The sequence below is a fragment of the Pristiophorus japonicus genome, chromosome 13 (genome assembly GCF_044704955.1).
Source record: "Pristiophorus japonicus isolate sPriJap1 chromosome 13, sPriJap1.hap1, whole genome shotgun sequence".
NCBI lineage: Eukaryota > Metazoa > Chordata > Chondrichthyes > Pristiophoridae > Pristiophorus > Pristiophorus japonicus.
The window spans coordinates 70164150-70176606 of record NC_091989.1 but is presented as its reverse complement, the minus strand read 5'-3'; positions in this window follow the sequence as shown (position 1 = coordinate 70176606).

Sequence of the window (12457 nt, the reverse complement as noted above, 5' to 3'; positions counted from 1 at the left end):
AGTAATACAAAAGCAAAATACTGCGGATGCTGAAATCGGGTGACCGTTTTGCAGAACACCTCTGTTCAGTCCGTAAGCATGACCCCGAGCTTCCGGTCGCCTGTCGCTTTAATTCTCCGCTCCACTCCCACTCCCACCTCTCCGTCCTCGGCCTCCTGCACTGTTCCAATGAATCTCAACGCAAGCTCGAGGAACAGCACCTCATCTTTCGTTTAGGCACTTTACAGCCTTCTGGTCTCAACATCGAGTTCAACAATTTCAGAGTGTAACCTCTGCCCATCTTTTGTACCCTTTCCCTCCTTTTTTACAATCCTCCCCCTTTTTTTTCTCTTTCCCGTGGCAGCTGGTGATGATTCTACCGTTCACATCCCATCTAAACTCATCTTTTGTTTCTTAACTTGTCCCATTACCATCTCATTTATGCCGATTGTCCCTTTTGTCTCTCTAATCTCTCCTGCCTTCCACCCTATCGCAGACCTTCCCTTTTGTTCTTTCCTCCCCTCCCCCTTTCCCTACCCCGGCACTTCCTTAAGAATCTGTTACATCTCCAACTTTTCCAGTTCTGACGAAGGGTCACAGACCCGAAACGTTAACTCTGTCTCTCTCCACAGACGCTGCCTGACCCGCTGAGATTTTCAGCAATTTTTGTTTTTATAAACAAAAAAACAGATTATCAGGTCATTACCACATTGCTGTTTGTGGGAGCTTGCTGTGCGCAAATTGGTTCCTGCGTTTCTTACATTACGACAGTGACTACGCTCCAAAAGTACTTCATTGGCTGTAAAGCGCTTTGTGACATCTGGTGGTTGTGAAAGGCGCTATCTAAATGCAAGCCTTTCTTTCTTTATATCCCTGCAATCTTTTCTCCTTCAAGTATTTATCCAATTCTCTTTTGAAAGCTGCTATTGAATCTGTATCCAGCACCCTTTCAGGTTGTGTATTCCAAACCCTAACCACTCGTTCATAGAGTCATAGAAAAGTTACGACACAGAAGGAGGCCAGTCGGCCCGTCGTGTCCGTGCCGGTACAGCGTGTCACTGCGTAAACAAGTTTTTTCTCATCTCTCCTCTGGACCTTTTGCCAATCACCTTAAATCTGTGCCCTCTGCGTATTGGCCCTTCAGCCGTTTCTCTTTGTTTATTCTCTCTAAACCCTTCATGATTTCAGAAAAAACCTGCAAGAAATGTCTGTTTTTTAATACTTAAACAAAAATATGGATTAGAAATTCGGTGCATTTGCTCCTCCTGTTAGGGGCGCTGGCTCGACTCCCGCCATATTGGGCTGGAGTTTAGCGGTGGCGCTACAGTGTTGTGCCTCGATCTCCTACGCCCAGAGATCGTGACGTCCTCGTTGCACATATCGCCCCAGCCCCATAATTCACTTCCGTCCCCTGTAGCAGCGAAAGCACTGACACCTGCAGGAGGCGTGGATCTGGTGGCCGGTGAGGTGGCCACTGGAAATTGCAAAACAAAACTTACCTTGTATTTCCCCGCTGCTTTGCGGGGCCTGGCCGCGATCGATTGGCCTGGCACTGTGCTGATCGCTCGGCCCGGCACTGTGCTGATCGCTCGGCCCAGCACTGTGCTGATCAATCGGCCCGGCACTGTGCTGATCAATCGGCCCGGCACTGTGCTGATCGCTCGGCCCGGCACTGTGCTGATCGCTCGGCCCGGCACTGTGCTGATCGCTCGGCCCGGCACTGTGCTGATCTATCGGCCCGGCACTGTGCTGATCAATCGGCCCGGCACTGTGCTGATCGCTCGGCCCGGCACTGTGCTGATCGCTCGGCCCGGCACTGTGCTGATCGCTCGGCCCGGCACTGTGCTGATCAATCGGCCCGGCACTGTGCTGATCGCTTGGCCCGGCACTGTGCTGATCGCTCGGCCCGGCACTGTGCTGATCAATCGGCCCGGCACTGTGCTGATCGCTCGGCCCGGCACTGTGCTGATCGATCGGCCCGGTACTGTGCTGATCAATCGGCCCGGCACTGTGCTGATCGCTTGGCCCGGCACTGTGCTGATCGCTTGGCCCGGCACTGTGCTGATCGATCGGCCCGGTACTGTGCTGATCGCTCGGCCCGGCACTGTGCTGATCAATCGGCCCGGCACTGTGCTGATCGCTCGGCCCGGCACTGTGCTGATCGCTCGGCCCGGCACTGTGCTGATCGATCGGCCCGGTACTGTGCTGATCAATCGGCCCGGCACTGTGCTGATCGCTTGGCCCGGCACTGTGCTGATCGATCGGCCCGGTACTGTGCTGATCAATCGGCCCAGCACTGTGCTGATCAATCGGCCCAGCACTGTGCTGATCAATCGGCCCGGTACTGTGCTGATCAATCGGCCCTGCACTGTGCTGATCAATCGGCCCAGCACTGTGCTGATCAATCGGCCCGGTACTGTGCTGATCAATCGGCCCGGTACTGTGCTGATCAATCGGCCCGATACTGTGCTGATCAATCGGCCCGGCACTGTGCTGATCAATCGGCCCGGTACTGTGCTGATCAATCGGCCCGGTACTGTGCTGATCTATCGGCCCGGTACTGTGCTGATCAATCGGCCCGGTACTGTGCTGATCAATTGGCCCGGCACTGTGCTGATCTATCGGCCCGGCACTGTGCTGATCGATCGGCCCGGTACTGTGCTGATCAATCGGCCCGGTACTGTGCTGATCAATTGGCCCGGCACTGTGCTGATCGCTTGGCCCGGCACTGTGCTGATCGATCGGCCCGGTACTGTGCTGATCAATCGGCCCAGCACTGTGCTGATCAATCGGCCCGGCACTGTGCTGATCAATCGGCCCGGTACTGTGCTGATCAATCGGCCCTGCACTGTGCTGATCAATCGGCCCAGCACTGTGCTGATCAATCGGCCCGGCACTGTGCTGATCGCTCGGCCCGGCACTTTGCTGATCGCTCGGCCCGGCACTTTGCTGATCGATCGGCCCGGCATTCTGCTTGAGTGGCACCCCCACTCCATGCTGGTGTCTTTTTAATTTGCAAAGCCTGCAGTGTGTGCCTTTCCCGTTATGAGAGGGAAGGCCCCTCGGACACGGCAGTGCTGCACGGCCCAGTGTGCAAGCTGCTGAGACGTCCGCCCCAGGGAGGACGTGGAGAGCTTAATTTAGCACTCCACTTCCTTCCGGGGCGGTAACCTCAATTCTTGGAGAGGGGCGAGACTTCAACGCCCGGCGCTACGTCTCACGTCTCTTGACTGTTACCGCCTCCAAACGGGGTGATATCGAATTTCATCCCCCTATATCTTTGATGCTTTGAAGTGACGAAACCCAAGTCTTTTATTTATAGACTAGCACATTTCCTGTGGTGTTAGTCGTGGGTTTTGTAAAGTCCTGTCCCCTCAGTACAGATTCACACGAGGCATGTAGTGAAGTCAAGGTCACTCTGGGCCTGCACCTTTATTTCACAGATCTGAAATGCTGCACTTGCCTGAGACCTGTCCTTATATACCTGTCTCTTGCAAGTGCACCCCTGGTGGTAAGGTATGCTGGTGGTTACAGGTCATATCTTATTACAGTCATGTATAGCATGTTAGGATACAGTTATATATAATAATGTAAGATACATGACATCACCCTCCCCCAAGGTCTTATTGTCTTTATAGGTTCAATCTCTCAGGTGGTCTACGCTCTCGCGTGGAGCATCTGAGTTGTGGTTCAGTTGTTTGCCTTGGTGTCTGTTTTTCTTTGGGTCTGGTTGCTGGTATTTCGCCTGGGCTGTCTGTTTCAATTGGTGTGATTGTTGTTGACTCGTCTGGGCTGTCTGTTGGGATTGCCCTTTCCTCAGGTTGTTCCCTCTGTCTGTCCACCAGGTGTGGTGCGAGTTCCACATTGTAGTCTGCCTCTGGTTCCGCAGTGCTGTTGGTAAATCTGCTTTTGACTTGGTCTACATGCTTCCGGCAGGTTTTGACATTGTCCATTTGTACTACCAGTAGCCTTTTTCCTTCCTTGCCCGTTACTGTCCCTGCAAGCCATTTGGGACCCCTGCCATAGTTTAGTACAAACACTTTGTCCCCTATCTCATTCCATCTCACCCTCGAATTTCTGTCATGGTACTCAGTCAGCTTTCAGCACTTTGCCTCAACGATTTCGTGCATGTCTGGGAGGATTAATGAGAGCCTTGTTTTTAAAGTCCTTTTCATCAACAGTTGCGCGGGGGGGATCCCAGTCAATGAGTGCGGACGAGATCTGTATGCCAGCAGCAGTCGCGACAGGCGACCCTGCAGCGTGGGACCTTGGATTTTAAGCATGCCTTGTTTAATGATTTGCACTGCTCTCTCCGCCTGGCCGTTGGAGGCCGGCTTGACGTGATTTATGCCATGGTCAATTATAAAGTCTTGGAATTCTGCGCTGGTGAAGCACGGACCATTGCCACTGACCAATATGTCAGGGATTCCGTGCGTTGCAAACATGGTTGCGAGGCTCTCCACAGTGGTGGAGTTTGTGCTCAAGTTTAAAATGGTGCATTCGATCCACTTTGAAAATGCATCTACAACTACGAGGAACATTTTGCCCATGAATGGGCCCGCATAGTCTACGTGCACCCGCGACCACGGTTTGGTAGGCCAGGGCCAGGGGCTCAGTGGAGCCTCCCTGGGGGCATTGCTGAGTTGGGCACAAATGGTGCACCTTCGGATGCAGAGCTCCAGGTCCGCGTCAATACCAGGCCACCAGACGTGGGATCTGGCTATGGCCTTCATGAGAACGATCCCTGGGTGCTCGCGGTGGAGCTCCCGGACAAATGCCTCTCTGCCTCACAGAGGCATGACTACTCGGCTGCCCCACATCAAGCAGTCTGCTTGTAGTGATAGCTCATGCATGCGCCTGCGAAAGAGTTTTAATTCCTCGGGGCAGGCATCGCGAGCCTCTGCCCAGTCATCAGTTAGGACACATCTTTTTACTAAGGATAATGTGGGGTCGCTGGCCGTCCAGGCTCTGATTTGGCGAGCCGTCATGGGCGAACCTGTGGACTCAAAGGCATTGATTGCCATGACTATCTCACAGTCCTGTTCGTCAGACCCTTCCGTGGTCGCCAGGGGTAGCCTGCTGAGCGCGTCGGCACAGTTGTCTGTGCCTAGTCTGTGCCTTATGGTATAGTCGTAGGATGCCAGCATGAGTGCCCACCATTGAATTCGCGCCGAGGCGTTGGCGTTTATTGCCTTGCTCTCGGATAGGAGGGACGTGAGGGGCTTGTGGTCGGTTTCTAACACGAACTTGGCCCCAAAAAGGTATTGGTGCATCTTTTTGACACCGTACACACACGCGAGCGGCTCCTTCTCTACCATTCCGTACCTGCGCTCCGCCCGCGAGAGTGACCTGGAGGCATAAGCTATGGGTTGTAATTTGCCTGCACTATTGACATGTTGCAAAACACACCTGATCCCACACGCTGACGCATCGCATGTGAGAACTAGCTTTTTACCTGGGTCAAAGAAAGTCAAAACACTGTTGGAACACAGTAGGTTGTGTGCCTTATTCAAGGCGCGTTCCTGGGCGTCCCTCCAAAACCAATCGCACCCCTTTCTGAGTAGCACGTGGAGAGGCTCCAGCAGCGTGCTTAAGTTCTGCATAAAGTTCCCAAAGTAATTGAGTTACCGAGAAAGGCGCGCAGTTCTGAGACATTCCGGGGCCTAGGTGCCAGGTGAATTGCTTCTGTTTTGGACTCTGTTGGGTGGATTCCATCAGCAGCAATCCTTCTGCCCAAAAATTCAACCTCGGGTGCGAGAAACGGGCATTTGGATTTCTTGACTCGTAGGCCTACCCGATCCAACCGCTTTAGTACTTCCTCCAAATTACGGAGATGGGAGTCGGTGTCCCTTCCCGTGATAAGTATGTCGTCTTGAAATACAATCGTCCCCAGGATGGACTTGAGCAGACTATCCATGTTGCGCTGAAATATGGCAGCTGCCGACCTGATGACGAATGGGCATCGATTGTACATGAAAAGGCCTCGATGTGTGTTGATGGTGGTGAGTAGCTTGGATTCCTCGGTCAATTCTTGCATCATTTACGCAGATGTGAGGTCTAATTTTGAGAAAAGTTTATCTCCAGCCAATGTGGCAAATAAGTCCTCCGCTCTGGGCAGCGGGTACTGGTCCTGTAGGGAGACTCTGTTTATGGTAGATTTGTAATCCCCACAGATTCATATGAATACATCAGGCTTCATGACTGGGACGATGGGACTTGCCCAGTCGCTAAATTCCACAGGTGATATAATGCCTTCCCGCAGAAGCCTGTCTAGTTCGTGTTCAATCTTTTCCCTCATCACATAGGGTACAGCTCTGGCCTTGTGATGGACCGGTCTAGCATCCTGTGTGATGTAGATTTTGACTTTGGCCCCATTGAAAGTGCCCACACCTGGCTGAAAGAGATGTTCAAATCGCTTTATAACTGTTGAGCAGGTGGTCCGTTCCTCTAATGACATGGCATGGACATCATCCCATTTCCAGTTTAGTTTTGCCAGCCAGCTTCTCCCCAGCAGTGCTGGGGGGTCTCCGGGGACAATCCACAGGGGAAGTCGGTTCACTGTCCCTTTGTGTGTGACAGAGAGCATGGCGCTGCCAAGGACTGGTACAATTTCTTTGGTATAGGTCCTTAGTGTGGTGTTGACCCTTGTGAGTTTTGGTCTGACTCTTTTATGCGGCCACAGTTGTTCAAATTGTTGAGCGCCCATGAGAGATTGACTCACTCCCGTATCCAGCTCCATGTTGACAGATATCCCGTTGAGTAGGACCCTCATCATTATAGGAGGCGTCCTGTTGTAGGAGCAGCAGCCATTGATCGTGTTGACCCGCTGTACACCGGTGTCCCAGGTACTGTCCCCACCATCTTCTGGTCCGCTTTCCGACCCATCCGATTCGTATAACAGCCGAGCTGCCGTTTTTTTGCACATGCGTGCCTATTGCCCTGTATATTCACAATTTCTGCAAACAGCCTGCTGAAATCGACATCCCCTTGCTGAGTGCCCGCCCCACACCTCCAGCATAGACCTGTTCCATTGTTCAAAGTGTTTCCAAAGAATGAGCTGCGTCTGACTGATCTCTCTTGAGCTTCTCTCAGTTTGTAGTTGATTGCTCGCATTGTGGGTTGATGAGGTGTGAACGGCCGTTCCTGTGGCCCTTGATGGCTTCTGCCTGCTGTCGAGAACCTGTTCTCCCGGTTTTGTCTGTGTGTGGGGGTAGCAGCTTGTTTCGTGCTGTGAACTCCTTGTTCCAATATTTTGTTAGTTGTCGTACCTGCATTGTAAATCAACCTCGTTTCTTCTTCACCTACCAACCAATGCTGCTTCCTCTAAGGTCAGGTTCTTGGTCTCTATGAGCTTTCGGAATAGGCCTGCGTGGCCTATTCCTTCAATGAAAAAGTCTCTCAGCATTTCTCTCCTCAGTTCATTGGAGAACTCACATCAACTAGCCAACCTCCGAAGTTCCTCCACGAAGTCGGGTATGCTCTGGCCCACACAGCGTCTGTAGTTGTAGAAGCTTTGTCTGGCCATGTGTAGGCTGCTCGCTGGCTTCAGGTGGTCTCTTACCAGTGTGCTCAATTCTTCAAACGACTTGCTTGCTGGTTTCTCGGGTGCCAACAGATCCTTCATTGAAGCGTATGTTTTCGAGTCACAGCTGGTCAAGAGATGGGCTCTTCTCTTGTCTGCCTTATCGTTGCCTAACCAGTCTTTGGTTACAAAGCTTTGCTGGAGCCTTTCTATAAAGTCCTCCCAATTGTCTCCCGCATTGTACTTTTCATCTGATCCGTTGTTCGCCATTCTGTGGATTCTGTAATCCCGTAACTCGTCGCCACTGTAAAGTCCTGTCCCCTCAGTACAGATTCACACGAGGCATGTAGTGAAGTCAAGGTCACTCTGGATCTACACCTTTTTTTCCACAGCTCTGGAATGCTGCACTTGCCTGAGACCTGCCCTTATATACCTGTCTCTTGCAAGTGCACCCCTGGTGGTAAGGTATGCTGGTGGTTACAGGTCATATCTTATTACAGTCATGTATAGCATGTTAGGATACAGTTATATATAATAATGTAAAATACATGACAGGTTTGAGCATACTGCTCTCTAACTGTAGGGGTGTTCTGCCAATGTAATGTGTTATTAAGGCCATTGATTGATTTGCAGTGACATTTTTAACATGGTATTCTGGGATTTATATCGATGTTTTGGGAATCGAATTTTGTAACTGGTCATTTTTCCGTGTAAACTGTAGATCAGTTGCCTAATTATTATATTCATAACAGAATGGTCTTTTCCTTTATCTATTTTTGAACTCACAGGAGTTCAAAAGTGTGAGTGCTATCTTACAAAGATAGGCATTGTATGGGGAATTGAGGGAGAGTGTGGAATAGGAGGATCATACTTAGAATATAGAGCAGGGCCTATGCATTGAGATTAGACGCAGCAGCATCGAAGCATTGACCATGCTCAACCAGCTCCGATGGGTGGGCCACATTGTTCGCATTCCCGACGCTCGACTTCCGACACAAGCACTCTACTCCGAGTTCCGACATGGCAAGCAAGCCCCAGGAGGGCAGAGAAAATGCTTCAAGGACGCACTCAAAGCCTCCTTAGAAAAAATGCAACATCCCCACCGACACCTGGGAATCCCTGGCCCAAGACCGCTCAAAGTGGAGGAGAAGTATCTGAGAAGGCGCCGAACACTTTGAGTCTCTTCGCCGGCAGCACACGAAAGCCAAGTACAAACAGCGGAAGGAGCGCACGACAAATCAAGTCCCCCACCCACCCGTCCCTCCAACCACTGCCTGCCCCACCTGTGACAGAGACTGTAGATCCCGCATTGGTCTCATCAGTCACCTGAGAACTGATCTTAGTGTGGAAGCAAGTCATCCTCGACTCCGGGGGACTGCCTAAGAAGAGAAGAAGGCGCAGACGCAGACTGGGAGCTGGGAGCTGGGCAGCAGGAAATAGAGAAGGTCCAGGAGTGGGAGCAGGATCAGCGTGGTGTATGAAACATTAGAGACAGAAAGTATAGGTACAAAAGCAAAATACTGCGGATGCTGGAATCTGGAATAAAAGCAGAAAATGCTGGAAATCTCAGTGGGTCAGGCAGCATCTGTGGAGAGGAAGCAGAGTTAACGTTACGGGTCAACGACCCTTCGTCAGAACTGGAGAGTGTTCGGAAAGAACAGATTCTTAACAAGCACTGAGAGGGGGAGGGGAAGAAAGAACAAAAGGGAAGGTCTGTGATAGGGTGGAAGACAGGAGATATTAGAGAGACAAAAGGGATGATGGCCCAAATTGAAATGGTAACGCCCCGAGTTAGAAAAACATTAGTCAAGATAGGGTGTGAATGGCGGGATAATGACCAGCTGCCATTAGAGACAAGGAGAGAAAAAGAAACAGGCTCGGGGTGAGGGAGGGGAGGGGATGGGGAATGGGGGGGGGGAGGGGAGGGGGAGTGGGGGGGGGGGGAAAGAGGGTGGGCAGCAGTTATACTCTGAAATTGTTCAACTCGATGTCGAGTCCAGAAGGCTGTCAAGTACCTAAACGAAAGGTGAGGTGCTGTTCCTCGAGCTTGCGTTGAGCTTCGTTGCAACAGTGTAGGAGACCGAGGACGGAGAGGTCAGAGTGGGAATGCAGAGGAGAATTAAAGTGACAGGCGACTGGAAGCTCAGGGTCACACTTGCGGACTGGCCACTCTCGACCAGCTCCGGTGGGCGGGCCACATTGTCCGCATTACCGATGCTAGACTCATAAGAACATAAGAACATAAGAATTAGGAACAGGAGTAGGCCATCTAGCCCCTCGAGCCTGCTCCGCCATTCAATAAGATCATGGCTGATCTGGTCGTGGACTCAGCTCCACTTACCCGCCCGCTCCCTGTAACCCTTAATTCCCTTATTGGTTAAAAATCTATCTATATTTGACTTGAAAACATTCAATGAGCTAGCCTCAACTGCTTCCTTGGGCAGAGAATTCCACAGATTCACAACCCTCTGGGAGAAGAAATTCTTTCTCAACTCGGTTTTAAATTGACTCCTCCGTATTTTGAGGCTGTGCCCCCTAGTTCTAGTCTCCCCGACCAGTGGAAACAACCTCTCTGCCTCTATCTTGTCTATCCCTTTCATGATTTTAAATGTTTCTATAAGATCACCCCTCATCCTTCTGAACTCCAACGAGTAAAGACCCAGTCTACTCAATCTATCATCATAAGGTAACCCCCTCATTTCTGGAATCAGCCTAGTGAATCATCTCTGTACCCCTTCCAAAGCTAGTATATCCTTCCTTAAGTAAGGTGACCAAAACTGCACGCAGTACTCCAGGTGCAGCCTTACCAATACCTTATACAGTTGCAGCAACACCTCCCTGCTTTTGTACTCCATCCCTTTCGCAATGAAGGCCAACATTCCATTTGCCTTCCTGATTACCTGCTGCACCTGCAAACTAACCTTTTGGGATTCATGCACAAGGACCCCCAGGTCCCTCTGCACCACAGCATGTTGTAGTTTCTCCCCATTCAAATAATATTCCCTTTTACTGTTTTTTTTCCCAAGGTGGATGACCTCACACTTTCCGACATTGTATTCCATCTGCCAAACCTTAGTCCATTCGCTTAACCTATCTAAATCTCCTTGCAGCCTCTCTGTGTCCTCTACACAACCCGCTTTCCCACTAATCTTAGTGTCATCTGCAAATTTTGTTGCACTACACTCTGTCCCCTCTTCTAGGTCATCTATGTATATTGTAAACAGTTGTGGTCCCAGCACTGATCCCTGTGGCACACCACTAACCACTGATTTCCAACCGGAAAAGGACCCATTTATCCCGACTCTCTGCTTTCTGTTCGCCAGCCAATTCTCTATCCATGCTAATACATTTCCTCTGACTCCGCGTACCTTTATCTTCTGCAGTAACCTTTTGTGTGGCACCTTATCGAATGCCTTTTGGAAATCTAAATACACCACATCCATCGGTACACCTCTATCCACCATGCTCGTTATATCCTCAAAGAATTCCAGTAAGTTAGTTAAACATGATTTCCCTTTCATGAATCCATGCTGTGTCTGCTTGATTGCACTATTCCTATCTAGATGTCCCGCTATTTCTTCCTTAATGATAGTTTCAAGCATTTTCCCCACTACAGATGTTAAACTAACCGGCCTATAGTTACCTGCCTTTTGCCTGCCCCCTTTTTTAAACAGAGGCGTTACATTAGCTGCTCTCCAATCCGCTGGTACCTCCCCAGAGTCCAGAGAATTTTGGTAGATTATAACGAATGCACCTGCTATAACTTCCGCCATCTCTTTTAATACCCTGGGATGCATTTCATCAGGAGCAGGGGACTTGTCTACCTTCAGTCCCATTAGTCTGTCCAGCACTACCCCCCTAGTGATAGTGATTGTCTCAAGGTCCTCCCTTCCCACATTCCTGTGGCCTGCAAATTTTGGCATGGTTTTTGTGTCTTCCACTGTGAAGACGGAAGCAAAATAATTGTTTAAGGTCTCAGCCATTTCCACATTTCCCATTATTAAATCCCCCTTTTCATCTTCTAAGGGACCAACATTTACTTTAGTCACTCTTTTCCGTTTTATATATCTGTAAAAGCTTTTACTATCTGTTTTTATGTTTTGCGCAAGTTTACCTTCGTAATCTATCTTCCCTTTCTTTATTGCTTTTTTAGTCATTCTTTGCTGTTGCTTAAAATCTTCCCAATCCTCTAGTTTCCCACTAACCTTGGTCACCTTATATGCTTTGGTCTTTGATTTGATACTTTCTTTTATTTCCTTGGTTATCCGGGGCTGGTTATCCCTTCTCTTGCCGCCCTCCTTTTTCACTGGAATATATTTTTGTTGCGCACTATGAAAGAGCTCCTTAAAAGTCCTCCACTGTTCCTCAATTGTGCCACCGTTTAGTCCTTGTTTCCAGTCTACTTTAGCCAACTCTGCCCTCATCCCACTGTAGTCCCCTTTGTTTAAGCATAGTACGCTCGTTTCTGTCACAACTTCCTCATCCTCAATCTGTATTACAAATTCAACCATATTGTGATCACTCATTCCAAGAGAATTTTTTACTAGGAGATCGTTTATTTTTCCTGTCTTATTACACAGGACCAGATCTAAGATGGCTTGCTCCCTTGTCGGTTCTGTTACATACTGTTCTAAGAAACAATCACGTATGCATTCTATGAATTCCTCCTCCAGGCTACCCCGTGCGATTTGATTTGACCAATCGATATGTAGGTTAAAATCCCCCATGACTACTGCCGTTCCTTTTCACATGCCTCCATTATTCCCTTGATTATTGCCCGCCCCACCATGAAGTTATTATTTGGGGGCCTATAAACTACGCCGACCAGTGACTCCCGAAACAAGTGCTCTACTCCGAGCTCCGACATGGCAAGCAAGCCCCAGGTGAGAAGAGAAAATCTACGCTTGGTCTCCCCAATGGAGAGGAGACCACATCGTGAGCAGCGAATACAGTATA